Raw genomic sequence first — 25,438 nt, forward strand, 5'->3', positions numbered from 1 at the left:
GACACTTGTGGGGGTCGTAGAGCAAAACTGAGAACAGCATTGTGTTTGTGAGAGTCTCCCCTTTCCAAAGAATGGGCAAACTATTTTGTAGGTCAAACCGTTCTGAAGCTATAGACATTTGTATGAGAATACAGATTTTAGGGATGTGTCATGTTTTGACAAACATTGCTCTCGCTCTGCCACATTTCACCAAAAATGCAGAGGTGTAACATCAGCAGTTATGGTAGGACTGAGAAGCATCCAGTGCAAAATGTGTGACATTTCTAATTTAAAACTGAGAGATTCCAATGTTTTTTTATTTTTTTATTCACATACCGGTGCGTCAATCGGATCAAATGAAATGAGATCCAATTGATTTTGATGTCTACTTTTTAATTGTTATAATCTACATTTAGCTCTTTCTTCATTTGTTTCTTGCTGTTACAGCTAATGAAGATTGAATCTGAAAGATTCAGGAGATGAATTACAGAGTATTTGAACTGAAACCTGGTCAACTGCTTGGAAGATAGCTATGCTCACAAGTATACCACCAACACTCACGTGATCCACTGTGGCCTGGCAACATCGACCTGTCAATGCATATTCTCACCGTCATTGCTGGCGACTGCAAAACAATGTCTTGAAATAAATGGCTCGTTGGTCTAGGGGTATGATTCTCGCTTTGGGTGCGAGAGGTCCCGGGTTCAAATCCCGGACGAGCCCTTTTGAAGAGCCTTTAACAATGTGAGACAGGCGGATCTTGGGCAACTGGTTGGAGGGGCGACTGCTACCACTGGAGCGCAGGACCAGGTGGACAAGTGATTAAGGTAATGGACTGCTAATCCATTGTGCTCTGCACTAGTGGGTTCAGCATCGCACAACATGTATTAATTTCTTCCTTGGTTAAAAAACCTGTCCTTTTACCGGGACAAGTCCCTTGACACTTGTGGGGGTCGTAGAGCAAAACTGAGAACAGCATTGTGTTTGTGAGAGTCTCCCCTTTCCAAAGAATGGGCAAACTATTTTGTAGGTCAAACCGTTCTGAAGCTATAGACATTTGTATGAGAATACAGATTTTAGGGATGTGTCATGTTTTGACAAACATTGCTCTCGCTCTGCCACATTTCACCAAAAATGCAGAGGTGTAACATCAGCAGTTATGGTAGGACTGAGAAGCATCCAGTGCAAAATGTGTGACATTTCTAATTTAAAACTGAGAGATTCCAATGTTTTTTTATTTTTTTATTCACATACCGGTGCGTCAATCGGATCAAATGAAATGAGATCCAATTGATTTTGATGTCTACTTTTTAATTGTTAAAATCTACATTTAGTTCTTTCTTCATTTGTTTCTTGCTGTTACAGCTAATGAAGATTGAATCTGAAAGACTCAGCAGATGAATTACAGAGTATTTGAACTGAAACCTGGTCAACTGCTTGGAAGATAGCTATGCTCACAAGTATACCACCAACACTCAAGTGATCCACTGTGGCCTGGCAACATCGACCTGTCAATGCATATTCTCACCGTCATTGCTGGTGACTGCAAAACAATGTCTTGAAATAAATGGCTCGTTGGTCTAGGGGTATGATTCTCGCTTTGGGTGCGAGAGGTCCCGGGTTCAAATCCCGGACGAGCCCTTTTGAAGAGCCTTTAACAATGTGAGACAGGCGGATCTTGGGCAACTGGTTGGAGGGGCGACTGCTACCACTGGAGCGCAGGACCAGGTGGACAAGTGATTAAGGTAATGGACTGCTAATCCATTGTGCTCTGCACTAGTGGGTTCAGCATCGCACAACATGTATTAATTTCTTCCTTGGTTAAAAAACCTGTCCTTTTACCGGGACAAGTCCCTTGACACTTGTGGGGGTCGTAGAGCAAAACTGAGAACAGCATTGTGTTTGTGAGAGTCTCCCCTTTCCAAAGAATGGGCAAACTATTTTGTAGGTCAAACCGTTCTGAAGCTATAGACATTTGTATGAGAATACAGATTTTAGGGATGTGTCATGTTTTGACAAACATTGCTCTCGCTCTGCCACATTTCACCAAAAATGCAGAGGTGTAACATCAGCAGTTATGGTAGGACTGAGAAGCATCCAGTGCAAAATGCGTGACATTTCTAATTTAAAACTGAGAGATTCCAATGTTTTTTTATTTTTTTTATTCACATACCGGTGCGTCAATCGGATCAAATGAAATGAGATCCAATTGATTTTGATGTCTACTTTTTAATTGTTAAAATCTACATTTAGTTCTTTCTTCATTTGTTTCTTGCTGTTACAGCTAATGAAGATTGAATCTGAAAGACTCAGCAGATGAATTACAGAGTATTTGAACTGAAACCTGGTCAACTGCTTGGAAGATAGCTATGCTCACAAGTATACCACCAACACTCAAGTGATCCACTGTGGCCTGGCAACATCGACCTGTCAATGCATATTCTCACCGTCATTGCTGGTGACTGCAAAACAATGTCTTGAAATAAATGGCTCGTTGGTCTAGGGGTATGATTCTTGCTTTGGGTGCGAGAGGTCCCGGGTTCAAATCCCGGACGAGCCCTTTTGAAGAGCCTTTAACAATGTGAGACAGGCGGATCTTGGGCAACTGGTTGGAGGGGCGACTGCTACCACTGGAGCGCAGGACCAGGTGGACAAGTGATTAAGGTAATGGACTGCTAATCCATTGTGCTCTGCACTAGTGGGTTCAGCATCGCACAACATGTATTAATTTCTTCCTTGGTTTAAAAACCTGTCCTTTTACCGGGACATAGGTTACCTTCAGACGAGTCCCTTGACACTTGTGGGGGTCGTAGAGCAAAACTGAGAACAGCATTGTGTTTGTGAGAGTCTCCCCTTTCCAAAGAATGGGCAAACTATTTTGTAGGTCAAACCGTTCTGAAGCTATAGACATTTGTATGAGAATACAGATTTTAGGGATGTGTCATGTTTTGACAAACATTGCTCTCGCTCTGCCACATTTCACCAAAAATGCAGAGGTGTAACATCAGCAGTTATGGTAGGACTGAGAAGCATCCAGTGCAAAATGCGTGACATTTCTAATTTAAAACTGAGAGATTCCAATGTTTTTTTATTTTTTTTATTCACATACCGGTGCGTCAATCGGATCAAATGAAATGAGATCCAATTGATTTTGATGTCTACTTTTTAATTGTTAAAATCTACATTTAGTTCTTTCTTCATTTGTTTCTTGCTGTTACAGATAATGAAGATTGAATCTGAAAGACTCAGCAGATGAATTACAGAGTATTTGAACTGAAACCTGGTCAACTGCTTGGAAGATAGCTATGCTCACAAGTATACCACCAACACTCAAGTGATCCACTGTGGCCTGGCAACATCGACCTGTCAATGCATATTCTCACCGTCATTGCTGGTGACTGCAAAACAATGTCTTGAAATAAATGGCTCGTTGGTCTAGGGGTATGATTCTTGCTTTGGGTGCGAGAGGTCCCGGGTTCAAATCCCGGACGAGCCCTTTTGAAGAGCCTTTAACAATGTGAGACAGGCGGATCTTGGGCAACTGGTTGGAGGGGCGACTGCTACCACTGGAGCGCAGGACCAGGTGGACAAGTGATTAAGGTAATGGACTGCTAATCCATTGTGCTCTGCACTAGTGGGTTCAGCATCGCACAACATGTATTAATTTCTTCCTTGGTTTAAAAACCTGTCCTTTTACCAGGACATAGGTTACCTTCAGACGAGTCCCTTGACACTTGTGGGGGTCGTAGAGCAAAACTGAGTACAGCATTGTGTTTGTGAGAGTCTCCCCTTTCCAAAGAATGGGCAAACTATTTTGTAGGTCAAACCGTTCTGAAGCTATAGACATTTGTATGAGAATACAGATTTTAGGGATGTGTCATGTTTTGACAAACATTGCTCTCGCTCTGCCACATTTCACCAAAAATGCAGAGGTGTAACATCAGCAGTTATGGTAGGACTGAGAAGCATCCAGTGCAAAATGCGTGACATTTCTAATTTAAAACTGAGAGATTCCAATGTTTTTTTATTTTTTTATTCACATACCGGTGCGTCAATCGGATCAAATGAAATGAGATCCAATTGATTTTGATGTCTACTTTTTAATTGTTAAAATCTACATTTAGTTCTTTCTTCATTTGTTTCTTGCTGTTACAGCTAATGAAGATTGAATCTGAAAGACTCAGCAGATGAATTACAGAGTATTTGAACTGAAACCTGGTCAACTGCTTGGAAGATAGCTATGCTCACAAGTATACCACCAACACTCAAGTGATCCACTGTGGCCTGGCAACATCGACCTGTCAATGCATATTCTCACTGTCATTGCTGGTGACTGCAAAACAATGTCTTGAAATAAATGGCTCGTTGGTCTAGGGGTATGATTCTCGCTTTGGGTGCGAGAGGTCCCGGGTTCAAATCCCGGACGAGCCCTTTTGAAGAGCCTTTAACAATGTGAGACAGGCGGATCTTGGGCAACTGGTTGGAGGGGCGACTGCTACCACTGGAGCGCAGGACCAGGTGGACAAGTGATTAAGGTAATGGACTGCTAATCCATTGTGCTCTGCACTAGTGGGTTCAGCATCGCACAACATGTATTAATTTCTTCCTTGGTTTAAAAACCTGTCCTTTTACCGGGACATAGGTTACCTTCATACGAGTCCCTTGACACTTGTGGGGGTCGTAGAGCAAAACTGAGAACAGCATTGTGTTTGTGAGAGTCTCCCCTTTCCAAAGAATGGGCAAACTATTTTGTAGGTCAAACCGTTCTGAAGCTATAGACATTTGTATGAGAATACAGATTTTAGGGATGTGTCATGTTTTGACAAACATTGCTCTCGCTCTGCCACATTTCACCAAAAATGCAGAGGTGTAACATCAGCAGTTATGGTAGGACTGAGAAGCATCCAGTGCAAAATGCGTGACATTTCTAATTTAAAACTGAGAGATTCCAATGTTTTTTAATTTTTTTATTCACATACCGGTGCGTCAATCGGATCAAATGAAATGAGATCCAATTGATTTTGATGTCTACTTTTTAATTGTTAAAATCTACATTTAGTTCTTTCTTCATTTGTTTCTTGCTGTTACAGCTAATGAAGATTGAATCTGAAAGACTCAGCAGATGAATTACAGAGTATTTGAACTGAAACCTGGTCAACTGCTTGGAAGATAGCTATGCTCACAAGTATACCACCAACACTCAAGTGATCCACTGTGGCCTGGCAACATCGACCTGTCAATGCATATTCTCACCGTCATTGCTGGTGACTGCAAAACAATGTCTTGAAATAAATGGCTCGTTGGTCTAGGGGTATGATTCTCGCTTTGGGTGCGAGAGGTCCCGGGTTCAAATCCCGGACGAACCCTTTTGAAGAGCCTTTAACAATGTGAGACAGGCGGATCTTGGGCAACTGGTTGGAGGGGCGACTGCTACCACTGGAGCGCAGGACCAGGTGGACAAGTGATTAAGGTAATGGACTGCTAATCCATTGTGCTCTGCACTAGTGGGTTCAGCATCGCACAACATGTATTAATTTCTTCCTTGGTTTAAAAACCTGTCCTTTTACCGGGACAAGTCCCTTGACACTTGTGGGGGTCGTAGAGCAAAACTGAGAACAGCATTGTGTTTGTGAGAGTCTCCCCTTTCCAAAGAATGGGCAAACTATTTTGTAGGTCAAACCGTTCTGAAGCTATAGACATTTGTATGAGAATACAGATTTTAGGGATGTGTCATGTTTTGACAAACATTGCTCTCGCTCTGCCACATTTCACCAAAAATGCAGAGGTGTAACATCAGCAGTTATGGTAGGACTGAGAAGCATCCAGTGCAAAATGCGTGACATTTCTAATTTAAAACTGAGAGATTCCAATGTTTTTTTATTTTTTTATTCACATACCGGTGCGTCAATCGGATCAAATGAAATGAGATCCAATTGATTTTGATGTCTACTTTTTAATTGTTAAAATCTACATTTAGTTCTTTCTTCATTTGTTTCTTGCTGTTACAGCTAATGAAGATTGAATCTGAAAGACTCAGCAGATGAATTACAGAGTATTTGAACTGAAACCTGGTCAACTGCTTGGAAGATAGCTATGCTCACAAGTATACCACCAACACTCAAGTGATCCACTGTGGCCTGGCAACATCGACCTGTCAATGCATATTCTCACCGTCATTGCTGGTGACTGCAAAACAATGTCTTGAAATAAATGGCTCGTTGGTCTAGGGGTATGATTCTCGCTTTGGGTGCGAGAGGTCCCGGGTTCAAATCCCGGACGAGCCCTTTTGAAGAGCCTTTAACAATGTGAGACAGGCGGATCTTGGGCAACTGGTTGGAGGGGCGACTGCTACCACTGGAGCGCAGGACCAGGTGGACAAGTGATTAAGGTAATGGACTGCTAATCCATTGTGCTCTGCACTAGTGGGTTCAGCATCGCACAACATGTATTAATTTCTTCCTTGGTTAAAAAACCTGTCCTTTTACCGGGACATAGGTTACCTTCAGACGAGTCCCTTGACACTTGTGGGGGTCGTAGAGCAAAACTGAGAACAGCATTGTGTTTGTGAGAGTCTCCCCTTTCCAAAGAATGGGCAAACTATTTTGTAGGTCAAACCGTTCTGAAGCTATAGACATTTTTATGAGAATACAGATTTTAGGGATGTGTCATGTTTTGACAAACATTGCTCTCGCTCTGCCACATTTCACCAAAAATGCAGAGGTGTAACATCAGCAGTTATGGTAGGACTGAGAAGCATCCAGTGCAAAATGTGTGACATTTCAAATCCCGGACGAGCCCTTTTGAAGAGCCTTTAACAATGTGAGACAGGCGGATCTTGGGCAACTGGTTGGAGGGGCGACTGCTACCACTGGAGCGCAGGACCAGGTGGACAAGTGATTAAGGTAATGGACTGCTAATCCATTGTGCTCTGCACTAGTGGGTTCAGCATCGCACAACATGTATTAATTTCTTCCTTGGTTAAAAAACCTGTCCTTTTACCGGGACATAGGTTACCTTCAGACGAGTCCCTTGACACTTGTGGGGGTCGTAGAGCAAAACTGAGAACATCATTGTGTTTGTGAGAGTCTCCCCTTTCCAAAGAATGGGCAAACTATTTTGTAGGTCAAACCGTTCTGAAGCTATAGACATTTGTATGAGAATACAGATTTTAGGGATGTGTCATGTTTTGACAAACATTGCTCTCGCTCTGCCACATTTCACCAAAAATGCAGAGGTGTAACATCAGCAGTTATGGTAGGACTGAGAAGCATCCAGTGCAAAATGTGTGACATTTCTAATTTAAAACTGAGAGATTCCAATGTTTTTTTGTTTTTTTATTCACATACCGGTGCGTCAATCGGATCAAATGAAATGAGATCCAATTGATTTTGATGTCTACTTTTTAATTGTTAAAATCTACATTTAGCTCTTTCTTCATTTGTTTCTTGCTGTTACAGCTAATGAAGATTGAATCTGAAAGACTCAGGAGATGAATTACAGAGTATTTGAACTGAAACCTGGTCAACTGCTTGGAAGATAGCTATGCTCACAAGTATACCACCAACACTCACGTGATCCACTGTGGCCTGGCAACATCGACCTGTCAATGCATATTCTCACCGTCATTGCTGGCGACTGCAAAACAATGTCTTGAAATAAATGGCTCGTTGGTCTAGGGGTATGATTCTCGCTTTGGGTGCGAGAGGTCCCGGGTTCAAATCCCGGACGAGCCCTTCTGAAGAGCCTTTAACAATGTGAGACAGGTGGATCTTGGGCAACTGGTTGGAGGGGCGACTGCTACCACTGGAGCGCAGGACCAGGTGGACAAGTGATTAAGGTAATGGACTGCTAATCCATTGTGCTCTGCACTAGTGGGTTCAGCATTTCACAACATGTATTAATTTCTTACTTGGTTAAAAAACCTGTCCTTTTACCGGGACATAGGTTACCTTCAGACGAGTCCCTTGACACTTGTGGGGGTCGTAGAGCAAAACTGAGAACAGCATTGTGTTTGTGAGAGTCTCCCCTTTCCAAAGAATGGGCAAACTATTTTGTAGGTCAAACCGTTCTGAAGCTATAGACATTTTTATGAGAATACAGATTTTAGGGATGTGTCATGTTTTGACAAACATTGCTCTCGCTCTGCCACATTTCACCAAAAATGCAGAGGTGTAACATCAGCAGTTATGGTAGGACTGAGAAGCATCCAGTGCAAAATGTGTGACATTTCTAATTTAAAACTGAGAGATTCCAATGTTTTTTTGTTTTTTTATTCACATACCGGTGCGTCAATCGGATCAAATGAAATGAGATCCAATTGATTTTGATGTCTACTTTTTAATTGTTAAAATCTACATTTAGCTCTTTCTTCATTTGTTTCTTGCTGTTACAGCTAATGAAGATTGAATCTGAAAGACTCAGGAGATGAATTACAGAGTATTTGAACTGAAACCTGGTCAACTGCTTGGAAGATAGCTATGCTCACAAGTATACCACCAACACTCACGTGATCCACTGTGGCCTGGCAACATCGACCTGTCAATGCATATTCTCACCGTCATTGCTGGCGACTGCAAAACAATGTCTTGAAATAAATGGCTCGTTGGTCTAGGGGTATGATTCTCGCTTTGGGTGCGAGAGGTCCCGGGTTCAAATCCCGGACGAGCCCTTCTGAAGAGCCTTTAACAATGTGAGACAGGTGGATCTTGGGCAACTGGTTGGAGGGGCGACTGCTACCACTGGAGCGCAGGACCAGGTGGACAAGTGATTAAGGTAATGGACTGCTAATCCATTGTGCTCTGCACTAGTGGGTTCAGCATTTCACAACATGTATTAATTTCTTACTTGGTTAAAAAACCTGTCCTTTTACCGGGACATAGGTTACCTTCAGACGAGTCCCTTGACACTTGTGGGGGTCGTAGAGCAAAACTGAGAACAGCATTGTGTTTGTGAGAGTCTCCCCTTTCCAAAGAATGGGCAAACTATTTTGTAGGTCAAACCGTTCTGAAGCTATAGACATTTTTATGAGAATACAGATTTTAGGGATGTGTCATGTTTTGACAAACATTGCTCTCGCTCTACCACATTTCACCAAAAATGCAGAGGTGTAACATCAGCAGTTATGGTAGGACTGAGAAGCATCCAGTGCAAAATGTGTGACATTTCAAATCCCGGACGAGCCCTTTTGAAGAGCCTTTAACAATGTGAGACAGGCGGATCTTGGGCAACTGGTTGGAGGGGCGACTGCTACCACTGGAGCGCAGGACCAGGTGGACAAGTGATTAAGGTAATGGACTGCTAATCCATTGTGCTCTGCACTAGTGGGTTCAGCATCGCACAACATGTATTAATTTCTTCCTTGGTTTAAAAACCTGTCCTTTTACCGGGACATAGGTTACCTTCAGACGAGTCCCTTGACACTTGTGGGGGTCGTAGAGCAAAACTGAGAACAGCATTGTGTTTGTGAGAGTCTCCCCTTTCCAAAGAATGGGCAAACTATTTTGTAGGTCAAACCGTTCTGAAGCTATAGACATTTGTATGAGAATACAGATTTTAGGGATGTGTCATGTTTTGACAAACATTGCTCTCGCTCTGCCACATTTCACCAAAAATGCAGAGGTGTAACATCAGCAGTTATGGTAGGACTGAGAAGCATCCAGTGCAAAATGCGTGACATTTCTAATTTAAAACTGAGAGATTCCAATGTTTTTTTATTTTTTTATTCACATACCGGTGCGTCAATCGGATCAAATGAAATGAGATCCAATTGATTTTGATGTCTACTTTTTAATTGTTAAAATCTACATTTAGTTCTTTCTTCATTTGTTTCTTGCTGTTACAGCTAATGAAGATTGAATCTGAAAGACTCAGCAGATGAATTACAGAGTATTTGAACTGAAACCTGGTCAACTGCTTGGAAGATAGCTATGCTCACAAGTATACCACCAACACTCAAGTGATCCACTGTGGCCTGGCAACATCGACCTGTCAATGCATATTCTCACCGTCATTGCTGGTGACTGCAAAACAATGTCTTGAAATAAATGGCTCGTTGGTCTAGGGGTATGATTCTCGCTTTGGGTGCGAGAGGTCCCGGGTTCAAATCCCGGACGAGCCCTTTTGAAGAGCCTTTAACAATGTGAGACAGGCGGATCTTGGGCAACTGGTTGGAGGGGCGACTGCTACCACTGGAGCGCAGGACCAGGTGGACAAGTGATTAAGGTAATGGACTGCTAATCCATTGTGCTCTGCACTAGTGGGTTCAGCATCGCACAACATGTATTAATTTCTTCCTTGGTTTAAAAACCTGTCCTTTTACCGGGACAAGTCCCTTGACACTTGTGGGGGTCGTAGAGCAAAACTGAGAACAGCATTGTGTTTGTGAGAGTCTCCCCTTTCCAAAGAATGGGCAAACTATTTTGTAGGTCAAACCGTTCTGAAGCTATAGACATTTGTATGAGAATACAGATTTTAGGGATGTGTCATGTTTTGACAAACATTGCTCTCGCTCTGCCACATTTCACCAAAAATGCAGAGGTGTAACATCAGCAGTTATGGTAGGACTGAGAAGCATCCAGTGCAAAATGCGTGACATTTCTAATTTAAAACTGAGAGATTCCAATGTTTTTTTATTTTTTTATTCACATACCGGTGCGTCAATCGGATCAAATGAAATGAGATCCAATTGATTTTGATGTCTACTTTTTAATTGTTAAAATCTACATTTAGTTCTTTCTTCATTTGTTTCTTGCTGTTACAGCTAATGAAGATTGAATCTGAAAGACTCAGCAGATGAATTACAGAGTATTTGAACTGAAACCTGGTCAACTGCTTGGAAGATAGCTATGCTCACAAGTATACCACCAACACTCAAGTGATCCACTGTGGCCTGGCAACATCGACCTGTCAATGCATATTCTCACCGTCATTGCTGGTGACTGCAAAACAATGTCTTGAAATAAATGGCTCGTTGGTCTAGGGGTATGATTCTCGCTTTGGGTGCGAGAGGTCCCGGGTTCAAATCCCGGACGAGCCCTTTTGAAGAGCCTTTAACAATGTGAGACAGGCGGATCTTGGGCAACTGGTTGGAGGGGCGACTGCTACCACTGGAGCGCAGGACCAGGTGGACAAGTGATTAAGGTAATGGACTGCTAATCCATTGTGCTCTGCACTAGTGGGTTCAGCATCGCACAACATGTATTAATTTCTTCCTTGGTTAAAAAACCTGTCCTTTTACCGGGACATAGGTTACCTTCAGACGAGTCCCTTGACACTTGTGGGGGTCGTAGAGCAAAACTGAGAACAGCATTGTGTTTGTGAGAGTCTCCCCTTTCCAAAGAATGGGCAAACTATTTTGTAGGTCAAACCGTTCTGAAGCTATAGACATTTTTATGAGAATACAGATTTTAGGGATGTGTCATGTTTTGACAAACATTGCTCTCGCTCTGCCACATTTCACCAAAAATGCAGAGGTGTAACATCAGCAGTTATGGTAGGACTGAGAAGCATCCAGTGCAAAATGTGTGACATTTCAAATCCCGGACGAGCCCTTTTGAAGAGCCTTTAACAATGTGAGACAGGCGGATCTTGGGCAACTGGTTGGAGGGGCGACTGCTACCACTGGAGCGCAGGACCAGGTGGACAAGTGATTAAGGTAATGGACTGCTAATCCATTGTGCTCTGCACTAGTGGGTTCAGCATCGCACAACATGTATTAATTTCTTCCTTGGTTAAAAAACCTGTCCTTTTACCGGGACATAGGTTACCTTCAGACGAGTCCCTTGACACTTGTGGGGGTCGTAGAGCAAAACTGAGAACATCATTGTGTTTGTGAGAGTCTCCCCTTTCCAAAGAATGGGCAAACTATTTTGTAGGTCAAACCGTTCTGAAGCTATAGACATTTGTATGAGAATACAGATTTTAGGGATGTGTCATGTTTTGACAAACATTGCTCTCGCTCTGCCACATTTCACCAAAAATGCAGAGGTGTAACATCAGCAGTTATGGTAGGACTGAGAAGCATCCAGTGCAAAATGTGTGACATTTCTAATTTAAAACTGAGAGATTCCAATGTTTTTTTGTTTTTTTATTCACATACCGGTGCGTCAATCGGATCAAATGAAATGAGATCCAATTGATTTTGATGTCTACTTTTTAATTGTTAAAATCTACATTTAGCTCTTTCTTCATTTGTTTCTTGCTGTTACAGCTAATGAAGATTGAATCTGAAAGACTCAGGAGATGAATTACAGAGTATTTGAACTGAAACCTGGTCAACTGCTTGGAAGATAGCTATGCTCACAAGTATACCACCAACACTCACGTGATCCACTGTGGCCTGGCAACATCGACCTGTCAATGCATATTCTCACCGTCATTGCTGGCGACTGCAAAACAATGTCTTGAAATAAATGGCTCGTTGGTCTAGGGGTATGATTCTCGCTTTGGGTGCGAGAGGTCCCGGGTTCAAATCCCGGACGAGCCCTTCTGAAGAGCCTTTAACAATGTGAGACAGGCGGATCTTGGGCAACTGGTTGGAGGGGCGACTGCTACCACTGGAGCGCAGGACCAGGTGGACAAGTGATTAAGGTAATGGACTGCTAATCCATTGTGCTCTGCACTAGTGGGTTCAGCATTTCACAACATGTATTAATTTCTTACTTGGTTAAAAAACCTGTCCTTTTACCGGGACATAGGTTACCTTCAGACGAGTCCCTTGACACTTGTGGGGGTCGTAGAGCAAAACTGAGAACAGCATTGTGTTTGTGAGAGTCTCCCCTTTCCAAAGAATGGGCAAACTATTTTGTAGGTCAAACCGTTCTGAAGCTATAGACATTTTTATGAGAATACAGATTTTAGGGATGTGTCATGTTTTGACAAACATTGCTCTCGCTCTGCCACATTTCACCAAAAATGCAGAGGTGTAACATCAGCAGTTATGGTAGGACTGAGAAGCATCCAGTGCAAAATGTGTGACATTTCAAATCCCGGACGAGCCCTTTTGAAGAGCCTTTAACAATGTGAGACAGGCGGATCTTGGGCAACTGGTTGGAGGGGCGACTGCTACCACTGGAGCGCAGGACCAGGTGGACAAGTGATTAAGGTAATGGACTGCTAATCCATTGTGCTCTGCACTAGTGGGTTCAGCATCGCACAACATGTATTAATTTCTTACTTGGTTAAAAAACCTGTCCTTTTACCGGGACATAGGTTACCTTCAGACGAGTCCCTTGACACTTGTGGGGGTCGTAGAGCAAAACTGAGAACAGCATTGTGTTTGTGAGAGTCTCCCCTTTCCAAAGAATGGGCAAACTATTTTGTAGGTCAAACCGTTCTGAAGCTATAGACATTTTTATGAGAATACAGATTTTAGGGATGTGTCATGTTTTGACAAACATTGCTCTCGCTCTGCCACATTTCACCAAAAATGCAGAGGTGTAACATCAGCAGTTATGGTAGGACTGAGAAGCATCCAGTGCAAAATGTGTGACATTTCAAATCCCGGACGAGCCCTTTTGAAGAGCCTTTAACAATGTGAGACAGGCGGATCTTGGGCAACTGGTTGGAGGGGCGACTGCTACCACTGGAGCGCAGGACCAGGTGGACAAGTGATTAAGGTAATGGACTGCTAATCCATTGTGCTCTGCACTAGTGGGTTCAGCATCGCACAACATGTATTAATTTCTTCCTTGGTTAAAAAACCTGTCCTTTTACCGGGACATAGGTTACCTTCAGACGAGTCCCTTGACACTTGTGGGGGTCGTAGAGCAAAACTGAGAACATCATTGTGTTTGTGAGAGTCTCCCCTTTCCAAAGAATGGGCAAACTATTTTGTAGGTCAAACCGTTCTGAAGCTATAGACATTTGTATGAGAATACAGATTTTAGGGATGTGTCATGTTTTGACAAACATTGCTCTCGCTCTGCCACATTTCACCAAAAATGCAGAGGTGTAACATCAGCAGTTATGGTAGGACTGAGAAGCATCCAGTGCAAAATGTGTGACATTTCTAATTTAAAACTGAGAGATTCCAATGTTTTTTTGTTTTTTTATTCACATACCGGTGCGTCAATCGGATCAAATGAAATGAGATCCAATTGATTTTGATGTCTACTTTTTAATTGTTAAAATCTACATTTAGCTCTTTCTTCATTTGTTTCTTGCTGTTACAGCTAATGAAGATTGAATCTGAAAGACTCAGGAGATGAATTACAGAGTATTTGAACTGAAACCTGGTCAACTGCTTGGAAGATAGCTATGCTCACAAGTATACCACCAACACTCACGTGATCCACTGTGGCCTGGCAACATCGACCTGTCAATGCATATTCTCACCGTCATTGCTGGCGACTGCAAAACAATGTCTTGAAATAAATGGCTCGTTGGTCTAGGGGTATGATTCTCGCTTTGGGTGCGAGAGGTCCCGGGTTCAAATCCCGGACGAGCCCTTCTGAAGAGCCTTTAACAATGTGAGACAGGCGGATCTTGGGCAACTGGTTGGAGGGGCGACTGCTACCACTGGAGCGCAGGACCAGGTGGACAAGTGATTAAGGTAATGGACTGCTAATCCATTGTGCTCTGCACTAGTGGGTTCAGCATTTCACAACATGTATTAATTTCTTACTTGGTTAAAAAACCTGTCCTTTTACCGGGACATAGGTTACCTTCAGACGAGTCCCTTGACACTTGTGGGGGTCGTAGAGCAAAACTGAGAACAGCATTGTGTTTGTGAGAGTCTCCCCTTTCCAAAGAATGGGCAAACTATTTTGTAGGTCAAACCGTTCTGAAGCTATAGACATTTGTATGAGAATACAGATTTTAGGGATGTGTCATGTTTTGACAAACATTGCTCTCGCTCTGCCACATTTCACCAAAAATGCAGAGGTGTAACATCAGCAGTTATGGTAGGACTGAGAAGCATCCAGTGCAAAATGTGTGACATTTCTAATTTAAAACTGAGAGATTCCAATGTTTTTTTGTTTTTTTATTCACATACCGGTGCGTCAATCGGATCAAATGAAATGAGATCCAATTGATTTTGATGTCTACTTTTTAATTGTTAAAATCTACATTTAGCTCTTTCTTCATTTGTTTCTTGCTGTTACAGCTAATGAAGATTGAATCTGAAAGACTCAGGAGATGAATTACAGAGTATTTGAACTGAAACCTGGTCAACTGCTTGGAAGATAGCTCACAAGTATACCACCAACACTCACGTGATCCACTGTGGCCTGGCAACATCGACCTGTCAATGCATATTCTCACCGTCATTGCTGGCGACTGCAAAACAATGTCTTGAAATAAATGGCTCGTTGGTCTAGGGGTATGATTCTCGCTTTGGGTGCGAGAGGTCCCGGGTTCAAATCCCGGACGAGCCCTTCTGAAGAGCCTTTAACAATGTGAGACAGGCGGATCTTGGGCAACTGGTTGGAGGGGCGACTGCTACCACTGGAGCGCAGGACCAGGTGGACAAGTGATTAAGGTAATGGACTGCTAATCCATTGTGCTCTGCACTAGTGGGTTCAGCATCGCACAACATGTATTAATTTCTTCCTTGGTTAAAAAACCTGTCCTTTTACCGGGACAAGTCCCTTGACACTTGTGGGGGTCGTAGAGCAAAACTGAGAACAGCATTGTGTTTGTGAGAGTCTCCCCTTTCCAAAGAATGGGCAAACTATTTTGTAGGTCAAACCGTTCTGAAGCTATAGACATTTGTATGAGAATACAGATTTTAGGGATGTGTCATGTTTTGACAAACATTGCTCTCGCTCTGCCACATTTCACCAAAAATGCAGAGGTGTAACATCAGCAGTTATGGTAGGACTGAGAAGCATCCAGTGCAAAATGCGTGACATTTCTAATTTAAAACTGAGAGATTCCAATGTTTTTTTATTTTTTTATTCACATACCGGTGCGTCAATCGGATCAAATGAAATGAGATCCAATTGATTTTGATGTCTACTTTTTAATTGTTAAAATCTACATTTAGTTCTTTCTTCATTTGTTTCTTGCTGTTACAGCTAATGAAGATTGAATCTGAAAGACTCAGCAGATGAATTACAGAGTATTTGAACTGAAACCTGGTCAACTGCTTGGAAGATAGCTATGCTCACAAGTATACCACCAACACTCAAGTGATCCACTGTGGCCTGGCAACATCGACCTGTCAATGCATATTCTCACCGTCATTGCTGGTGACTGCAAAACAATGTCTTGAAATAAATGGCTCGTTGGTCTAGGGGTATGATTCTCGCTTTGGGTGCGAGAGGTCCCGGGTTCAAATCCCGGACGAGCCCTTTTGAAGAGCCTTTAACAATGTGAGACAGGCGGATCTTGGGCAACTGGTTGGAGGGGCGACTGCTACCACTGGAGCGCAGGACCAGGTGGACAAGTGATTAAGGTAATGGACTGCTAATCCATTGTGCTCTGCACTAGTGGGTTCAGCATCGCACAACATGTATTAATTTCTTCCTTGGTTAAAAAACCTGTCCTTTTACCGGGACATAGGTTACCTTCAGACGAGTCCCTTGACACTTGTGGGGGTCGTAGAGCAAAACTGAGAACAGCATTGTGTTTGTGAGAGTCTCCCCTTTCCAAAGAATGGGCAAACTATTTTGTAGGTCAAACCGTTCTGAAGCTATAGACATTTGTATGAGAATACAGATTTTAGGGATGTGTCATGTTTTGACAAACATTGCTCTCGCTCTGCCACATTTCACCAAAAATGCAGAGGTGTAACATCAGCAGTTATGGTAGGACTGAGAAGCATCCAGTGCAAAATGTGTGACATTTCTAATTTAAAACTGAGAGATTCCAATGTTTTTTTGTTTTTTTATTCACATACCGGTGCGTCAATCGGATCAAATGAAATGAGATCCAATTGATTTTGATGTCTACTTTTTAATTGTTATAATCTACATTTAGCTCTTTCTTCATTTGTTTCTTGCTGTTACAGCTAATGAAGATTGAATCTGAAAGATTCAGGAGATGAATTACAGAGTATTTGAACTGAAACCTGGTCAACTGCTTGGAAGATAGCTATGCTCACAAGTATACCACCAACACTCACGTGATCCACTGTGGCCTGGCAACATCGACCTGTCAATGCATATTCTCACCGTCATTGCTGGCGACTGCAAAACAATGTCTTGAAATAAATGGCTCGTTGGTCTAGGGGTATGATTCTCGCTTTGGGTGCGAGAGGTCCCGGGTTCAAATCCCGGACGAGCCCTTCTGAAGAGCCTTTAACAATGTGAGACAGGCGGATCTTGGGCAACTGGTTGGAGGGGCGACTGCTACCACTGGAGCGCAGGACCAGGTGGACAAGTGATTAAGGTAATGGACTGCTAATCCATTGTGCTCTGCACTAGTGGGTTCATTATTTCACAACATGTATTAATTTCTTACTTGGTTAAAAAACCTGTCCTTTTACCGGGACATAGGTTACCTTCAGACGAGTCCCTTGACACTTGTGGGGGTCGTAGAGCAAAACTGAGAACAGCATTGTGTTTGTGAGAGTCTCCCCTTTCCAAAGAATGGGCAAACTATTTTGTAGGTCAAACCGTTCTGAAGCTATAGACATTTGTATGAGAATACAGATTTTAGGGATGTGTCATGTTTTGACAAACATTGCTCTCGCTCTGCCACATTTCACCAAAAATGCAGAGGTGTAACATCAGCAGTTATGGTAGGACTGAGAAGCATCCAGTGCAAAATGTGTGACATTTCTAATTTAAAACTGAGAGATTCCAATGTTTTTTTGTTTTTTTATTCACATACCGGTGCGTCAATCGGATCAAATGAAATGAGATCCAATTGATTTTGATGTCTACTTTTTAATTGTTATAATCTACATTTAGCTCTTTCTTCATTTGTTTCTTGCTGTTACAGCTAATGAAGATTGAATCTGAAAGATTCAGGAGATGAATTACAGAGTATTTGAACTGAAACCTGGTCAACTGCTTGGAAGATAGCTATGCTCACAAGTATACCACCAACACTCACGTGATCCACTGTGGCCTGGCAACATCGACCTGTCAATGCATATTCTCACCGTCATTGCTGGCGACTGCAAAACAATGTCTTGAAATAAATGGCTCGTTGGTCTAGGGGTATGATTCTCGCTTTGGGTGCGAGAGGTCCCGGGTTCAAATCCCGGACGAGCCCTTCTGAAGAGCCTTTAACAATGTGAGACAGGCGGATCTTGGGCAACTGGTTGGAGGGGCGACTGCTACCACTGGAGCGCAGGACCAGGTGGACAAGTGATTAAGGTAATGGACTGCTAATCCATTGTGCTCTGCACTAGTGGGTTCATTATTTCACAACATGTATTAATTTCTTACTTGGTTAAAAAACCTGTCCTTTTACCGGGACATAGGTTACCTTCAGACGAGTCCCTTGACACTTGTGGGGGTCGTAGAGCAAAACTGAGAACAGCATTGTGTTTGTGAGAGTCTCCCCTTTCCAAAGAATGGGCAAACTATTTTGTAGGTCAAACCGTTCTGAAGCTATAGACATTTGTATGAGAATACAGATTTTAGGGATGTGTCATGTTTTGACAAACATTGCTCTCGCTCTGCCACATTTCACCAAAAATGCAGAGGTGTAACATCAGCAGTTATGGTAGGACTGAGAAGCATCCAGTGCAAAATGTGTGACATTTCTAATTTAAAACTGAGAGATTCCAATGTTTTTTTGTTTTTTTATTCACATACCGGTGCGTCAATCGGATCAAATGAAATGAGATCCAATTGATTTTGATGTCTACTTTTTAATTATTAAGATCTACATTTAGCTCTTTCTTCATTTGTTTCTTGCTGTTACAGCTAATGAAGATTGAATCTGAAAGACTCAGCAGATGAATTACAGAGTATTTGAACTGAAACCTGGTCAACTGCTTGGAAGATAGCTATGCTCACAAGTATACCACCAACACTCACGTGATCCACTGTGGCCTGGCAACATCGACCTGTCAATGCATATTCTCACCGTCATTGCTGGCGACTGCAAAACAATGTCTTGAAATAAATGGCTCGTTGGTCTAGGGGTATGATTCTCGCTTTGGGTGCGAGAGGTCCCGGGTTCAAATCCCGGACGAGCCCTTTTGAAGAGCCTTTAACAATGTGAGACAGGCGGATCTTGGGCAACTGGTTGGAGGGGCGACTGCTACCACTGGAGCACAGGACCAGGTGGACAAGTGATTAAGGTAATGGACTGCTAATCCATTGTGCTCTGCACTAGTGGGTTCAGCATCGCACAACATGTATTAATTTCTTCCTTGGTTAAAAAACCTGTCCTTTTACCGGGACAAGTCCCTTGACACTTGTGGGGGTCGTAGAGCAAAACTGAGAACAGCATTGTGTTTGTGAGAGTCTCCCCTTTCCAAAGAATGGGCAAACTATTTTGTAGGTCAAACCGTTCTGAAGCTATAGACATTTGTATGAGAATACAGATTTTAGGGATGTGTCATGTTTTGACAAACATTGCTCTCGCTCTGCCACATTTCACCAAAAATGCAGAGGTGTAACATCAGCAGTTATGGTAGGACTGAGAAGCATCCAGTGCAAAATGTGTGACATTTCAAATCCCGGACGAGCCCTTTTGAAGAGCCTTTAACAATGTGAGACAGGCGGATCTTGGGCAACTGGTTGGAGGGGCGACTGCTACCACTGGAGCGCAGGACCAGGTGGACAAGTGATTAAGGTAATGGACTGCTAATCCATTGTGCTCTGCACTAGTGGGTTCAGCATCGCACAACATGTATTAATTTCTTCCTTGGTTAAAAAACCTGTCCTTTTACCGGGACATAGGTTACCTTCAGACGAGTCCCTTGACACTTGTGGGGGTCGTAGAGCAAAACTGAGAACATCATTGTGTTTGTGAGAGTCTCCCCTTTCCAAAGAATGGGCAAACTATTTTGTAGGTCAAACCGTTCTGAAGCTATAGACATTTGTATGAGAATACAGATTTTAGGGATGTGTCATGTTTTGACAAACATTGCTCTCGCTCTGCCACATTTCACCAAAAATGCAGAGGTGTAACATCAGCAGTTATGGTAGGACTGAGAAGCATCCAGTGCAAAATGTGTGACATTTCTAATTTAAAACTGAGAGATTCCAATGTTTTTTTGTTTTTTTATTCACATACCGGTGCGTCAATCGGATCAAATGAAATGAGATCCAATTGATTTTGATGTCTACTTTTTAATTGTTAAAATCTACATTTAGCTCTTTCTTCATTTGTTTCTTGCTGTTACAGCTAATGAAGATTGAATCTGAAAGACTCAGGAGATGAATTACAGAGTATTTGAACTGAAACCTGGTCAACTGCTTGGAAGATAGCTATGCTCACAAGTATACCACCAACACTCACGTGATCCACTGTGGCCTGGCAACATCGACCTGTCAATGCATATTCTCACCGTCATTGCTGGCGACTGCAAAACAATGTCTTGAAATAAATGGCTCGTTGGTCTAGGGGTATGATTCTCGCTTTGGGTGCGAGAGGTCCCGGGTTCAAATCCCGGACGAGCCCTTCTGAAGAGCCTTTAACAATGTGAGACAGGTGGATCTTGGGCAACTGGTTGGAGGGGCGACTGCTACCACTGGAGCGCAGGACCAGGTGGACAAGTGATTAAGGTAATGGACTGCTAATCCATTGTGCTCTGCACTAGTGGGTTCAGCATCGCACAACATGTATTAATTTCTTCCTTGGTTAAAAAACCTGTCCTTTTACCGGGACAAGTCCCTTGACACTTGTGGGGGTCGTAGAGCAAAACTGAGAACAGCATTGTGTTTGTGAGAGTCTCCCCTTTCCAAAGAATGGGCAAACTATTTTGTAGGTCAAACCGTTCTGAAGCTATAGACATTTGTATGAGAATACAGATTTTAGGGATGTGTCATGTTTTGACAAACATTGCTCTCGCTCTGCCACATTTCACCAAAAATGCAGAGGTGTAACATCAGCAGTTATGGTAGGACTGAGAAGCATCCAGTGCAAAATGTGTGACATTTCAAATCCCGGACGAGCCCTTTTGAAGAGCCTTTAACAATGTGAGACAGGCGGATCTTGGGCAACTGGTTGGAGGGGCGACTGCTACCACTGGAGCGCAGGACCAGGTGGACAAGTGATTAAGGTAATGGACTGCTAATCCATTGTGCTCTGCACTAGTGGGTTCAGCATCGCACAACATGTATTAATTTCTTCCTTGGTTAAAAAACCTGTCCTTTTACCGGGACATAGGTTACCTTCAGACGAGTCCCTTGACACTTGTGGGGGTCGTAGAGCAAAACTGAGAACATCATTGTGTTTGTGAGAGTCTCCCCTTTCCAAAGAATGGGCAAACTATTTTGTAGGTCAAACCGTTCTGAAGCTATAGACATTTGTATGAGAATACAGATTTTAGGGATGTGTCATGTTTTGACAAACATTGCTCTCGCTCTGCCACATTTCACCAAAAATGCAGAGGTGTAACATCAGCAGTTATGGTAGGACTGAGAAGCATCCAGTGCAAAATGTGTGACATTTCTAATTTAAAACTGAGAGATTCCAATGTTTTTTTGTTTTTTTATTCACATACCGGTGCGTCAATCGGATCAAATGAAATGAGATCCAATTGATTTTGATGTCTACTTTTTAATTGTTAAAATCTACATTTAGCTCTTTCTTCATTTGTTTCTTGCTGTTACAGCTAATGAAGATTGAATCTGAAAGACTCAGGAGATGAATTACAGAGTATTTGAACTGAAACCTGGTCAACTGCTTGGAAGATAGCTATGCTCACAAGTATACCACCAACACTCACGTGATCCACTGTGGCCTGGCAACATCGACCTGTCAATGCATATTCTCACCGTCATTGCTGGCGACTGCAAAACAATGTCTTGAAATAAATGGCTCGTTGGTCTAGGGGTATGATTCTCGCTTTGGGTGCGAGAGGTCCCGGGTTCAAATCCCGGACGAGCCCTTCTGAAGAGCCTTTAACAATGTGAGACAGGTGGATCTTGGGCAACTGGTTGGAGGGGCGACTGCTACCACTGGAGCGCAGGACCAGGTGGACAAGTGATTAAGGTAATGGACTGCTAATCCATTGTGCTCTGCACTAGTGGGTTCAGCATTTCACAACATGTATTAATTTCTTACTTGGTTAAAAAACCTGTCCTTTTACCGGGACATAGGTTACCTTCAGACGAGTCCCTTGACACTTGTGGGGGTCGTAGAGCAAAACTGAGAACAGCATTGTGTTTGTGAGAGTCTCCCCTTTCCAAAGAATGGGCAAACTATTTTGTAGGTCAAACCGTTCTGAAGCTATAGACATTTTTATGAGAATACAGATTTTAGGGATGTGTCATGTTTTGACAAACATTGCTCTCGCTCTGCCACATTTCACCAAAAATGCAGAGGTGTAACATCAGCAGTTATGGTAGGACTGAGAAGCATCCAGTGCAAAATGTGTGACATTTCAAATCCCGGACGAGCCCTTTTGAAGAGCCTTTAACAATGTGAGACAGGCGGATCTTGGGCAACTGGTTGGAGGGGCGACTGCTACCACTGGAGCGCAGGACCAGGTGGACAAGTGATTAAGGTAATGGACTGCTAATCCATTGTGCTCTGCACTAGTGGGTTCAGCATCGCACAACATGTATTAATTTCTTCCTTGGTTTAAAAACCTGTCCTTTTACCGGGACATAGGTTACCTTCAGACGAGTCCCTTGACACTTGTGGGGGTCGTAGAGCAAAACTGAGAACAGCATTGTGTTTGTGAGAGTCTCCCCTTTCCAAAGAATGGGCAAACTATTTTGTAGGTCAAACCGTTCTGAAGCTATAGACATTTGTATGAGAATACAGATTTTAGGGATGTGTCATGTTTTGACAAACATTGCTCTCGCTCTGCCACATTTCACCAAAAATGCAGAGGTGTAACATCAGCAGTTATGGTAGGACTGAGAAGCATCCAGTGCAAAATGCGTGACATTTCTAATTTAAAACTGAGAGATTCCAATGTTTTTTTATTTTTTTATTCACATACCGGTGCGTCAATCGGATCAAATGAAATGAGATCCAATTGATTTTGATGTCTACTTTTTAATTGTTAAAATCTACATTTAGTTCTTTCTTCATTTGTTTCTTGCTGTTACAGCTAATGAAGATTGAATCTGAAAGACTCAGCAGATGAATTACAGAGTATTTGAACTGAAACCTGGTCAACTGCTTGGAAGATAGCTATGCTCACAAGTATACCACCAACACTCAAGTGATCCACTGTGGCCTGGCAACATCGACCTGTCAATGCATATTCTCACCGTCATTGCTGGTGACTGCAAAACAATGTCTTGAAATAAATGGCTCGTTGGTCTAGGGGTATGATTCTCGCTTTGGGTGCGAGAGGTCCCGGGTTCAAATCCCGGACGAGCCCTTTTGAAGAGCCTTTAACAATGTGAGACAGGCGGATCTTGGGCAACTGGTTGGAGGGGCGACTGCTACCACTGGAGCGCAGGACCAGGTGGACAAGTGATTAAGGTAATGGACTGCTAATCCATTGTGCTCTGCACTAGTGGGTTCAGCATCGCACAACATGTATTAATTTCTTCCTTGGTTAAAAAACCTGTCCTTTTACCGGGACATAGGTTACCTTCAGACGAGTCCCTTGACACTTGTGGGGGTCGTAGAGCAAAACTGAGAACAGCATTGTGTTTGTGAGAGTCTCCCCTTTCCAAAGAATGGGCAAACTATTTTGTAGGTCAAACCGTTCTGAAGCTATAGACATTTGTATGAGAATACAGATTTTAGGGATGTGTCATGTTTTGACAAACATTGCTCTCGCTCTGCCACATTTCACCAAAAATGCAGAGGTGTAACATCAGCAGTTATGGTAGGACTGAGAAGCATCCAGTGCAAAATGTGTGACATTTCTAATTTAAAACTGAGAGATTCCAATGTTTTTTTGTTTTTTTATTCACATACCGGTGCGTCAATCGGATCAAATGAAATGAGATCCAATTGATTTTGATGTCTACTTTTTAATTGTTATAATCTACATTTAGCTCTTTCTTCATTTGTTTCTTGCTGTTACAGCTAATGAAGATTGAATCTGAAAGATTCAGGAGATGAATTACAGAGTATTTGAACTGAAACCTGGTCAACTGCTTGGAAGATAGCTATGCTCACAAGTATACCACCAACACTCACGTGATCCACTGTGGCCTGGCAACATCGACCTGTCAATGCATATTCTCACCGTCATTGCTGGCGACTGCAAAACAATGTCTTGAAATAAATGGCTCGTTGGTCTAGGGGTATGATTCTCGCTTTGGGTGCGAGAGGTCCCGGGTTCAAATCCCGGACGAGCCCTTCTGAAGAGCCTTTAACAATGTGAGACAGGCGGATCTTGGGCAACTGGTTGGAGGGGCGACTGCTACCACTGGAGCGCAGGACCAGGTGGACAAGTGATTAAGGTAATGGACTGCTAATCCATTGTGCTCTGCACTAGTGGGTTCATTATTTCACAACATGTATTAATTTCTTACTTGGTTAAAAAACCTGTCCTTTTACCGGGACATAGGTTACCTTCAGACGAGTCCCTTGACACTTGTGGGGGTCGTAGAGCAAAACTGAGAACAGCATTGTGTTTGTGAGAGTCTCCCCTTTCCAAAGAATGGGCAAACTATTTTGTAGGTCAAACCGTTCTGAAGCTATAGACATTTGTATGAGAATACAGATTTTAGGGATGTGTCATGTTTTGACAAACATTGCTCTCGCTCTGCCACATTTCACCAAAAATGCAGAGGTGTAACATCAGCAGTTATGGTAGGACTGAGAAGCATCCAGTGCAAAATGTGTGACATTTCTAATTTAAAACTGAGAGATTCCAATGTTTTTTTGTTTTTTTATTCACATACCGGTGCGTCAATCGGATCAAATGAAATGAGATCCAATTGATTTTTATGTCTACTTTTTAATTGTTATAATCTACATTTAGCTCTTTCTTCATTTGTTTCTTGCTGTTACAGCTAATGAAGATTGAATCTGAAAGATTCAGGAGATGAATTACAGAGTATTTGAACTGAAACCTGGTCAACTGCTTGGAAGATAGCTATGCTCACAAGTATACCACCAACACTCACGTGATCCACTGTGGCCTGGCAACATCGACCTGTCAATGCATATTCTCACCGTCATTGCTGGCGACTGCAAAACAATGTCTTGAAATAAATGGCTCGTTGGTCTAGGGGTATGATTCTCGCTTTGGGTGCGAGAGGTCCCGGGTTCAAATCCCGGACGAGCCCTTTTGAAGAGCCTTTAACAATGTGAGACAGGCGGATCTTGGGCAACTGGTTGGAGGGGCGACTGCTACCACTGGAGCACAGGACCAGGTGGACAAGTGATTAAGGTAATGGACTGCTAATCCATTGTGCTCTGCACTAGTGGGTTCAGCATCGCACAACATGTATTAATTTCTTCC

At 42.7% G+C, this 25,438-nt stretch overlaps 20 non-coding genes across 20 annotated transcripts; all 20 read left to right on the plus strand.

Annotated features, from left to right (window-relative positions):
- Positions 1-630: 630 nt before the first annotated feature.
- Positions 631-702, plus strand: trnap-ugg (transfer RNA proline (anticodon UGG)). The gene has a single exon. It is a non-coding gene; the product is annotated as a tRNA-Pro (tRNA).
- An 846-nt stretch (positions 703-1,548) lies between these two features.
- On the plus strand, positions 1,549-1,620 carry trnap-ugg (transfer RNA proline (anticodon UGG)). The gene has a single exon. It is a non-coding gene; the product is annotated as a tRNA-Pro (tRNA).
- Positions 1,621-4,338: 2,718 nt separating this feature from the next.
- On the plus strand, positions 4,339-4,410 carry trnap-ugg (transfer RNA proline (anticodon UGG)). The gene has a single exon. It is a non-coding gene; the product is annotated as a tRNA-Pro (tRNA).
- A 1,781-nt stretch (positions 4,411-6,191) lies between these two features.
- Positions 6,192-6,263, plus strand: trnap-ugg (transfer RNA proline (anticodon UGG)). Its single transcript has one exon. It is a non-coding gene; the product is annotated as a tRNA-Pro (tRNA).
- A 1,377-nt stretch (positions 6,264-7,640) lies between these two features.
- trnap-ugg (transfer RNA proline (anticodon UGG)) lies at positions 7,641-7,712 on the plus strand. The gene has a single exon. It is a non-coding gene; the product is annotated as a tRNA-Pro (tRNA).
- Positions 7,713-8,575: 863 nt separating this feature from the next.
- Positions 8,576-8,647, plus strand: trnap-ugg (transfer RNA proline (anticodon UGG)). Its single transcript has one exon. It is a non-coding gene; the product is annotated as a tRNA-Pro (tRNA).
- Positions 8,648-10,024: 1,377 nt separating this feature from the next.
- trnap-ugg (transfer RNA proline (anticodon UGG)) lies at positions 10,025-10,096 on the plus strand. Its single transcript has one exon. It is a non-coding gene; the product is annotated as a tRNA-Pro (tRNA).
- An 846-nt stretch (positions 10,097-10,942) lies between these two features.
- Positions 10,943-11,014, plus strand: trnap-ugg (transfer RNA proline (anticodon UGG)). Its single transcript has one exon. It is a non-coding gene; the product is annotated as a tRNA-Pro (tRNA).
- A 1,377-nt stretch (positions 11,015-12,391) lies between these two features.
- trnap-ugg (transfer RNA proline (anticodon UGG)) lies at positions 12,392-12,463 on the plus strand. Its single transcript has one exon. It is a non-coding gene; the product is annotated as a tRNA-Pro (tRNA).
- A 1,891-nt stretch (positions 12,464-14,354) lies between these two features.
- On the plus strand, positions 14,355-14,426 carry trnap-ugg (transfer RNA proline (anticodon UGG)). The gene has a single exon. It is a non-coding gene; the product is annotated as a tRNA-Pro (tRNA).
- An 858-nt stretch (positions 14,427-15,284) lies between these two features.
- trnap-ugg (transfer RNA proline (anticodon UGG)) lies at positions 15,285-15,356 on the plus strand. Its single transcript has one exon. It is a non-coding gene; the product is annotated as a tRNA-Pro (tRNA).
- An 846-nt stretch (positions 15,357-16,202) lies between these two features.
- trnap-ugg (transfer RNA proline (anticodon UGG)) lies at positions 16,203-16,274 on the plus strand. Its single transcript has one exon. It is a non-coding gene; the product is annotated as a tRNA-Pro (tRNA).
- An 863-nt stretch (positions 16,275-17,137) lies between these two features.
- trnap-ugg (transfer RNA proline (anticodon UGG)) lies at positions 17,138-17,209 on the plus strand. The gene has a single exon. It is a non-coding gene; the product is annotated as a tRNA-Pro (tRNA).
- Positions 17,210-18,072: 863 nt separating this feature from the next.
- On the plus strand, positions 18,073-18,144 carry trnap-ugg (transfer RNA proline (anticodon UGG)). Its single transcript has one exon. It is a non-coding gene; the product is annotated as a tRNA-Pro (tRNA).
- An 863-nt stretch (positions 18,145-19,007) lies between these two features.
- On the plus strand, positions 19,008-19,079 carry trnap-ugg (transfer RNA proline (anticodon UGG)). Its single transcript has one exon. It is a non-coding gene; the product is annotated as a tRNA-Pro (tRNA).
- A 1,360-nt stretch (positions 19,080-20,439) lies between these two features.
- trnap-ugg (transfer RNA proline (anticodon UGG)) lies at positions 20,440-20,511 on the plus strand. The gene has a single exon. It is a non-coding gene; the product is annotated as a tRNA-Pro (tRNA).
- Positions 20,512-21,871: 1,360 nt separating this feature from the next.
- Positions 21,872-21,943, plus strand: trnap-ugg (transfer RNA proline (anticodon UGG)). Its single transcript has one exon. It is a non-coding gene; the product is annotated as a tRNA-Pro (tRNA).
- Positions 21,944-23,320: 1,377 nt separating this feature from the next.
- Positions 23,321-23,392, plus strand: trnap-ugg (transfer RNA proline (anticodon UGG)). The gene has a single exon. It is a non-coding gene; the product is annotated as a tRNA-Pro (tRNA).
- Positions 23,393-24,255: 863 nt separating this feature from the next.
- Positions 24,256-24,327, plus strand: trnap-ugg (transfer RNA proline (anticodon UGG)). The gene has a single exon. It is a non-coding gene; the product is annotated as a tRNA-Pro (tRNA).
- An 863-nt stretch (positions 24,328-25,190) lies between these two features.
- Positions 25,191-25,262, plus strand: trnap-ugg (transfer RNA proline (anticodon UGG)). The gene has a single exon. It is a non-coding gene; the product is annotated as a tRNA-Pro (tRNA).
- Positions 25,263-25,438: the final 176 nt, after the last annotated feature.

This window comes from Oncorhynchus mykiss, chromosome 15 (genome assembly GCF_057628025.1).
Source record: "Oncorhynchus mykiss isolate SJ-2025 chromosome 15, ASM5762802v1, whole genome shotgun sequence".
Lineage (NCBI taxonomy): Eukaryota > Metazoa > Chordata > Actinopteri > Salmoniformes > Salmonidae > Oncorhynchus > Oncorhynchus mykiss.